The 9,513-nt window shown below is 37.3% G+C and overlaps 1 protein-coding gene across 2 annotated transcripts in view; it reads right to left on the bottom strand.

The window, feature by feature from the left end:
- usp53a (ubiquitin specific peptidase 53a) overlaps positions 1-1,486 on the bottom strand; it is a 52,585-nt gene extending 51,099 nt beyond the window's left edge. Inside the window, exon 1 of one of the 2 annotated variants that reach the window (XM_084403842.1) lies at positions 1,080-1,486. The gene's annotated coding sequence lies outside the window, so the exon portion shown is untranslated. The remainder of the gene's footprint in view (positions 1-1,079) is intronic. The other variant, XM_084403843.1, reaches the window with a different exon arrangement.
- Positions 1,487-9,513: the final 8,027 nt, after the last annotated feature.

The following is a 9,513-nucleotide window of genomic DNA, read 5'->3' as shown; positions in this document are numbered from 1 at the left end:
TAATGAATAACATTTCATTGCATCCCCAGATGCAATACCTCTAATACAGCTTCTACTTCAGTCTGCTTAAAAAAAATAAAAAATAAAAATCTATTCTCCAATTATATTCAAAACTTCAACTAACCAGTAATTTTCATGTACACTGGTTGGTTATTTTCTTAATCAGCAAGCATGTATTGTATTCAAGTCAAATCTAAGCATCCGTAATTTCTTTCCTTAGTTTAGATTTGATAAGCAAAATTGTGCAAGACAAAAACTAGTTTTATCTAAATAATTAATAATTAAGAAAATAATCGCATTCAGTGGGGTTTATGTATTTTTATTTTTTATATATTATTTATTTATTTAAAAAAAAAATGTAAATGAGCCAGAAAAATTTACTCAAGATAAATTCTCTACACAAGTCAAGACAAACAAACTGATTAAGGAAATTATTTTAAAAACTAGTGTAGGTGTATGACATGAATCTTGTCTCAAATACCTCTATTTAAATGCCTTTATCTGAATTTCTATTTGTAATGTTTGCCAGTGTCTTTATTTAAAACATTAAAACACAATTTCAATGTAAGCAAGACGAGAACCACAAACACTGCTGCCAGAAAGACAAGTTTCCTAATTTCACGAGGATACAGGAATAGTATGAGTTTCATAAATGTATTTAATGAATTTAATTCAGCTTTGTATTGTATCTATATTGTATAGGCTAGTATTACAACATTTCCATGTAGGCTACATGTACCAAAGCGGATTCGTATTTAGCAGTAGTGACATCAAGTGGTGCTTATATTGAAAATATTGACGTTGCTTCACACACGTATGTCACGACATACACGAGCTTTGTACTAAGTTGGCTACAAAGTAAAACATTTCAAAATAGACAATTTAGGGTTTTGTCACGTAAAGGTTCTAAATGTAACCAGTAAAGCAAGTTGCAATGCTAGTGTTGTAGTGAAACGCTGAGACAGGTCTACCTGAATCAGGTGCATTTCCGCCACATGCGCAGTAACGAATGAAACATGGCGTTGAAAAGTTTGACCAAAACAAAATGTACTGACATGACAAGAGACGCATCTACTCACCGCATGAACAATAAATGACGGATACTCCTCTTTTTCTTTCAGTGTCCAGTGAAATAGTTTACTGAGGAGCAGAAATTCCCATTGACTCCTGCTGAATTTCGGCGTTAAACTGCTGGACGGAAAAGCGGAAGCGACAGACGACGCACGAAAACACACCGGTAAAGATGTACACTATACATAACACCATAAGCGCATTCGCTCTTATATCTTCTTATTGTTTTGACTCTTTCTTTAGTTAGTTATTTAAATCCTGTAGAGTGAAATGAAAGGTCCCTGCAGTAGTCCTGTGTGCATTACTGATGTGAGTTACTGACTGACTGACTGCGGGCACCTGAGTGTTTTCAGCTGGTTTCGGTGCTGAGGTGAAACTCCGCCTCTGTTCTGTTCTTCACTACAGTATGTACTGCAGTCTGTCCCAGTGCAGCACGACGAAGGGAGGAGTTTTCTCCTGCTTTCTCACACTTTCCTCTGCTGTGTCGACACAGAGAAGCTACTTATTTTTGTGGCTGTGTTTCAAACCTTACGGAGCTGCAGAATTTTGGAACATATCGGCGTGTCAGCTGAATAAAGCGACGTGAGCATAATGGAACAATATTGAAAGTGCACTTGTAGTGTACAACTTATGATCTTAAAAGTATATATATTTTTTAAAAACGTGTAGCTTAAGACAACAGGCCTATAATATTAATGAAATAAAAGGTCACTTATGTATATTAAAGAGAGAGTAGCCTACACTTCTCATGTTTCTTAACACACTTAAGTACACTTTTTAAAAAGTGCACTATGTAATGTCTAATTAAAAGTCGGAATGTTTTAATCTTATATGTCATGCTTTAAATAAATACACTTATTGAAGTGTTGACTAACATACTAAAGCACAAAGTACTATAATTGTAATACAGTATAATTTGACCTCCAGTGTGCATGATATTCAATATTACATTTAATGTTAATATAAATGTAAAATAAAAATATATCTAAATACCTGATAGAAATGACATTAATGTATATTTTAGTTCACCATAAATGGATTTCATTACATTCGGCAGTGCACTTTAACCATATTTCAAAGGCAATAGAAATAATAATGAAATTGCCTGTACTTAAGTGAGTCAAAATGCACTTAAAGTAATTTCATATAAAAACTAGGCTATAATGGTAACATTTTATTTTACAGTGTCATTGTTACATGTAGTTACTATAGTAATTCTATAAATGATGTGTAATTACATGCAACTAACCCTAAAGCAAACCCATCTCTAATCCTAACCCTAGAGTACATGAAGTTAATTAATATTACTCAGTACTTAATAACAGGGTAACAAAGACACCTTCAAATAAAGTGTAACCACTATAATATACTATAAAATAAATAAAAACTATAATACATTTTACATATAGGGGCTTATATACAAACCATTAAGAAAAAAAATGCATTCAGAAATAAGAATGCTACTCTTTTTAAAAGTATTCTAAGTGTACTTCTTTTTAAGAAAGGGCCTTAATAGTAATGACCTAGAACCAGGGCCATGTACAGAAATTACTTAAGAATTGCACATATGCAGAAATTCCACAAATTTTTAGTGGGCTGGATCTGTCCAGGGCCAAAAGTCCCCTGTCCAGCCCTGGTGCCCTCAGAATACACTTCAACCTTTCTCTTAAAATCTTGTGAAACTTGCCGTATTTATTTATACTAACTGGACTATTGTGTGTTGCATACTGTTTTACATTAATAAAATATATACAGTATCAGGCATGTATACAGTGTATGGACCAGCACAGTGTCTCAGTGGGTAGCACTGTCGCCTCACAGCAAGAATGTCCCCAATTCTGAGCCAGGAGGAGTCCTTTCTGTGTGGAGTTTTTTTTCCTTGTGTCTGTGTGGGTTTCCTTCGGGTGCTCCGGTTTCCCCAAGAATCCGAAAACATGCAGTATAGGTGAATTGGAGATGCTAAATTGTAGGTGTGATTGTGAATGTGTGTGTGAGTCCCAAGCCACAATGGAGAGGGTTGGGGAAAGACCTGGCAACCCCGAAAAATTCACGGACAGTCTCTCACGTGTGCCAAGAGATTGCCATAGAATCACCAAGACTCGGATACGACTGAAATGGTAATAGATAGGTACAGTATATTCTGGGCAGTATGCAGTATACAGTAAGCAGTTCTCTAATATTCTGCTGTGAACATAGTAGAAGGGTTCCCATCATATTTGATCAATGCTCATGTATTGACATCTTAAGACCTTTAATGGCTTTGTATTATTTATACTCTTCTATCTGGCGATAAAAGCTGTAGTCTGGTGCGATGTGATGTAAGACTGCTGTTATCTGGACACCATCTGTCCAATCCTGTTACATAAAAAGATGGAGGGGGGGTATTTAACTGTGTTTGAACCATGTAGTCCATTACAATGTGCAATGCTGCTTCACATTTGAGTCATATATCCATATAATCAAATATCTCTTTATTAGGAGGAACTGTAAGTACTTTTTCACAGCATATACGCCCTGTGATTTGACAAGCAGACATCCATTCAGTGCTTGACCATTGTGCTGCACTCGATCGGGTCAGTGGAAAGGGAAATCAGGCACATTATTTGAGTGCTCTTAGAGAGGTCATAGTGTATCGGAACGGGACACTCCTTTCCCAAGGAAGTACTTGGAAAGCCCATTTAAGAGACAATGCATTTTCCTTCTGCAAATCTTTTCCCCCTAGGAACATATAATGTTTCCTTTTTTTGATATACAAGGTCTTGAAATCATTTGCATTTAAGGGATAGTTCACCAAAGATTTTTTGTTGTTCCGTTGTTCTGAACCAATTTCTTTCTGTCGAACACAAATTAAAATATTTTGAAGAATGTTGGTAACCAAAACAGTTGTTAGTCCCCATCGACTTCCATAGTATGAATAAAAAATTACTATGCAAGTCAATGGGGACCAGCAACTGTTTGGTTACCTACATTCTTTAAAATATCTTCTTCTGAGTGAAATATCCCTTTCAGTGTTGTGCACATTTTTATATAAATGTGAGGGGGCTGTGATTTTTTTTGAAGGGATTCAAAGATTCAGTTTTTCCACTTTGGAGGACCAAGCTTATGATAATAAGAGCATAGAGAAGATTATAGAAGATCATTAGCTGCTAAATGGAGCGTACATTTTAAATTTTACCAGTCGAGTTTGAGCCATGGCTTATGAGCATTAATTGTGTTAGTTTCATTTCTCAGTTCTCATGTTAGAATTATGGCTTAATTATATTTCACGTTTGCATTAGTTAATTTGGCCCAGTGCATTAAAAGTATTTTAACTGGGTGAGATCCTGAAGGCAGGAGATCTTTAAATAATTGGGCTGGTGATGTGTGCCATCACTCACCCTGCTGCTATTGATGGGATGAGGTCAAATCAGTTCATACTAGTTTAAACTTGATGCTTTGATTTGTTTATGACCTTGGTTTGGTAGTGAGTTGAAGGGGGTGGATTGGAATCCACTGCTGCTTCAATGTATATGTAATGAGTGATTATAATAAAGTTATTAAATGTGAATTACTGAAATGTTCTTTTCATGTATTCTTTAATGTCTGTATTTGATATCTGAATGCAGTAACAGTGCTTACTTATTTTGCCCGGCTTCCAGAAATGAAATAGGGATTTGTTTTGTGTTTGAGAAAGGTCTTCAACGTGTTAAAACATATAGGGGTCATTGAAGCCTATAGTTTAAGTGACCATTTCTTTGTTAAAGCCTTACTTTCCAGTTAGACTAAAGTGTAGCTCTCCTTGAGAGAAAGAACGCGTTATCTTGATGTTTTGAGAGGACTCTCCTGTTTATAGTTAGAGCCTGGCCAAATCCAACCTTGGCAAAGCTGTGTGTCAGTGTGTTAGTCTTTTTGGTTGCAGGTTAAGGTACCACTGGCATTATTGGAGATTGACTGAGTTGTTGTTCAGGACATGTTGGCGCCCAGCAACCCAAATCTGCGACCAGGAAGGTCACGACGTGCCTAACTTCAGGGTCTGAGTATCAGCTGCCTAATCGATGGAGATTTGCTTCCGTCTGTCTGTATATGTGTGGAAAATTACTATGTTTATCTATTTCTTAGCCAATCAGAAACTGCAACCTAGCTTAGACCTTTGTGAAGGGTATAACTGCTGTGATCTTTGTAACTGTAAACTGGGCAGCCTACAAACTCCTGTGTGAGTCTTGAAGCTGACTTCTGCTGATGAAACTGCAAACTAGATCTTCAGTAAAACTTTTCTTCAATTTATTATAATTCTGACTCCGGGTCTTCTTTCAAACACCTGGTCCTTGGGTCCTAAACTGTTACCCCCTAACAGAGTACAAGTACAATTGCTCTACTGTCTGTGTGCTGGGTGATATTATTGCCCAAAAACATTAGCATTTGATCACTCTTTTTGAGTTTTAAAGTCATCATGAAACGGTGTTCTGAGTGAAACAGGAAAAGGGATGAGATTTGATTTTATCCATTTGGAATTTTTTTGATTGCAAATTGGAATGGAGGAGAGGAGTTGAAAATAAGAGGGTGACGTTGACCAAAAAAAAAAAAAGAGTCATTTCAGAAGTGGGGCAATGCAAGTTTTTATATTTTGATCAAAAAAAAAAAAAAAAAAAAAAAACGAAAAATGTTTTTCTTGTAGTAATGATTTGTCCATTAAGACCAATATAAGACCTAGGCTGCATTCAAAGTCGCATACTCTCTTTAGTAGGAACTTATTTTGAATAAGTAATTAATGAATCAACGACTGCTAAAAAAAGTATGAATGTACTACATTCATCATGTTGTCATTGTCGTGACCTACCAGCATCAGTTACGTCGCCTCAATGCCATTCATAAATCCTCTTCCGTGGCCTCATGGGATAGTAAATTGTCCATTGTATGCACACTTCGCCAGAAGTAGTAGTAGGTCATCCGGGTATTTTTTCCCTACTCTTTTATGAGTACTGTGAATTTGGACATACTTCTTGTCACATACTGTTTTTCACATACTATGCGATTTCAGATGCAGCCCTTAGGAACCTACACACACACACATACACACACCCTCCCCCCAACTCAATGCATTTAGGCATGTAGACAAGTTCCAACTGAGCATCAGAATGGGGAAGAAAGGTGATTTAAGTGACTGAATGTGGCATGATCTTTCAGTATTTCCGAAACTGCTGATCTACTGGGATTTTCATGATCAACCTCTATGGTTTACAGAGAATGGTCTGAAAAAGAGAAAATATACAGTGAGCAACAGTTCTGTGGGCGAAAATGCCTTGTTGATGCCAAAGGTCAGAGGAGAATGACCAGACTGGTTTCAGCTGATAGAAAGGCAACAGTAACTCAAATATCCACTTGTTACAACTGAGGTGGATGGGCTACAGCAGCAGAAGATCACACTGGTGCCACTTCTGATGGCTACTTCCAGCAGGATAACGCACCATGTCACAAAGCTCAAATCATCTCAAAGTGGTGTTTTAAACATGATAATGAGTTCATTATACTCAAATGGCCTCCACAGTCACCAGATCTCAATCCAATTGAGCAGCTTTGGGAGGTGGTGGAACAGGAGTTTCTCATCATGGATGTGTAGCCGACAAATCTGCAGCAACTGCGTGATTCTATACTTTCATTATGGACCAAAATCTCGGAATGATTCCAGAACCTTGTTGAATCTATGCCACAAAGCATTAAGGCAGTTCTGAAGGCAAAAATTGTTTTCTCAAAATGTTTTAAATGATTTGAATCATCTATACTGCATGTTTGATAATGTGATCATGTGATAAATTCTGATGTGATTGCTAGTAAATACAAATGTATTTTTATGTTATTCAAAATGTAATTCAAATGAGGCCGCCTGCATTCTGTGGTTGTTTATAGCCCAACATTATTTGCACCAGACAAATAACCCAGACTTTAGTGAATAAGATGCAATAATGAGCCTACATACAATGTACAGTTCTGTTGAAATTGCAAAGTACAGAAATTGTGAGTATTTCAGTGCATTTAGAATACATTTCTGGTCCTGTGTGTCTGCTGATGCATTTGGCGAATAAAGTGATTCTGATTCTGCATTTAGAACCTGGGTAAGCTAGATTGCGGGTGGTTTGAGAACAAGATGCAGGTTTTTAATGACTCTGTTGGATGCAAATGTTTAGTAAATTCACCCCTGACTGTTTACCAGGAGATGACTGTGATATATTTTGCTTGTATGTTTACTGTAGTCATGGTAGCACTAGCACTTGCTGTAGATATCACTGGCTGTCTTGGTACTGGCAGTTAGAGCAGACGAACTGGCTCTGACAATTAGGATAAGAAACTATTTTTTCCCATTGACACATCACTGAGAAAAACTGGAGGGGACATTTTCAATATGGTCTGAATATTAATATTCAGTCTCACTACAGGCTCTCTTTTCACAAAACGGTTGCTTATGATATTTACAGGAAAGATATGGAAAGTTTGCATAACACATTAATGCAACATGTAGAGCTTTGTTGTGATGTTTTTTCCACTAGAGATTCTTACACTGACTACATTAACCCCCAATGGTATCGGTCACACTCTAGTAACTTATGGTTACATCATGTGATTTAATTGGACTCATGAGAATGCCAGTTGTACTTAAACAAAATAAAGAACCTTATCCTGCATCTGCACTCTGTATATTCCCTATATATATGACAATAGTTTACATACTCTATGCCATTACTTGTATTCCACACACATACACACACACACAAAAATGCTTTGTGAAGAAAATATGAGCAATGTTTCCTGTGCAGAACTTACAGCCACAATATAGTGCATTGTGGGTGTGGTTATTCAGTTGATAAGGTGTTCTGAGTGGTTGCTAGAGTATTTTGAGCGGTTTCTAGGTGGTCATCCCAAGTCTTTATGGGCCTATTTAAATTTAAGCTGTGTCCAAAATCACCCCATATCCTTAAATAGGGCATTATTTGACGGGACAGCCATTTATAGTGGTGTCCGAAACCATAGTGGACATGATCGAGTGTACTCATTCAATCCCATAATGCACCACAATAACGAGTGTACAACTGATGTACACTCAATGGCTAGAGAATACCCATAATGCACTGTGATGCTCGCGCCAAATTAATTCCTGCGTCTCCCCAGAAGATGGCAGAAGTTGTTTTAGCTGAATCATCCAGCATCCATTTTCCAAACCGCTGGTCCAATGTGGGTAGAGTGTATCATACATTCCTTTTTAATTGATTATTAAATTCTTTAATTAAGATTTTTACATGCTAGTTTCTATGACATAGTTTAAGATACATCTTTTCATTACTACTGGAGCTGCCAGTTTGCTAAGTTTCAAATGATTATTATACAGCAAGTATTGCATGATACACAAATTATGCAAAAGCGGCAGCCCTTCTGGCACACTCAAGTGTCTGAATTCACTCACTTGTTTCATTCACTCCTTCAAGTGGACTATATTAGTGGAGTAATAGGGAATAGTGAATGAGGGTATAGGGGGCGATTTTAGACACAGCCCATGCAGCCAACATTTCCATGTGGGCCTTGATGGGCTGTCACTTAGGCTCTGCATGGGCAACCCAAATGGGGCCCAGAGAAATTTGTCCATCGGCTGCACATGGGCCCCATGTATGTTAGCCCATAGAGGCCCCACTTAGAGCCCACTATGGTCCATAGTGGTTCATTATTCATTATATGGGCTTACTTGGGTCCCAAATGGGGCCAAGGTGGGCTACACACAAAAACAACATGAGTGATTACACTGGACCCACAATTGGCCCCACAGTGGGTGGAAATTGGGTCCCGTTTATTAATTTCTTTAAAGATTCCAGTGATACATGATCAATTATTTCAACTGTAAAGAAAATGACTTCAACTCGGAATGTGTAAATCAGTGTTTCCCAACCCTGTTCCTGCAGGCCACACCAACAGTACACATTTTGGATGTCACCTTTATCTGATCCATATATTTCTGGTCTTGGAGTCTATACTAATGAGCTGATGAGTTGAATCAGGTGTGCTTGATAAGGAAGAGTTAAAAAATGTGTAGTGTTGGTGTGCCTCCAGGAACAGGGAACCACTGATGAAAATCCTTTTTTCATTTATTACTGAACTTCAAGATTGAGTGCATCAGGATGAAAAGCTCTTATTCCTGGGTCGTACAGACTCCTCATCTTCATATCCAAAGAGTAAAGAAAGAAAAGACCGAATTAGTAATATACGGCTGGTAAAATGTGCAAACAGCATAAAGCATTTATTCTAATGCGGTGGTTCTTTATCCTGATCCTGGTTAATGTTGTATGTCTCCCCTATTTAACACATCTGATTCAGATCATCAGGTTGTTAGAAGATTGCTCCATTAACTCAATTTAGTGTGTCAGATAAGAGAGACAAACAAAACTTGAAAGTTAACTGCAAACATTATAATTTTCATTCTTC

Source organism: Rutilus rutilus (assembly GCF_951802725.1).
Source record: "Rutilus rutilus genome assembly, chromosome: 3".
NCBI classification, from domain to species: domain Eukaryota; kingdom Metazoa; phylum Chordata; class Actinopteri; order Cypriniformes; family Leuciscidae; genus Rutilus; species Rutilus rutilus.
The sequence above is the reverse complement of the archived record's forward strand: the minus strand, read 5'-3'. Positions and strand labels throughout refer to the sequence as shown.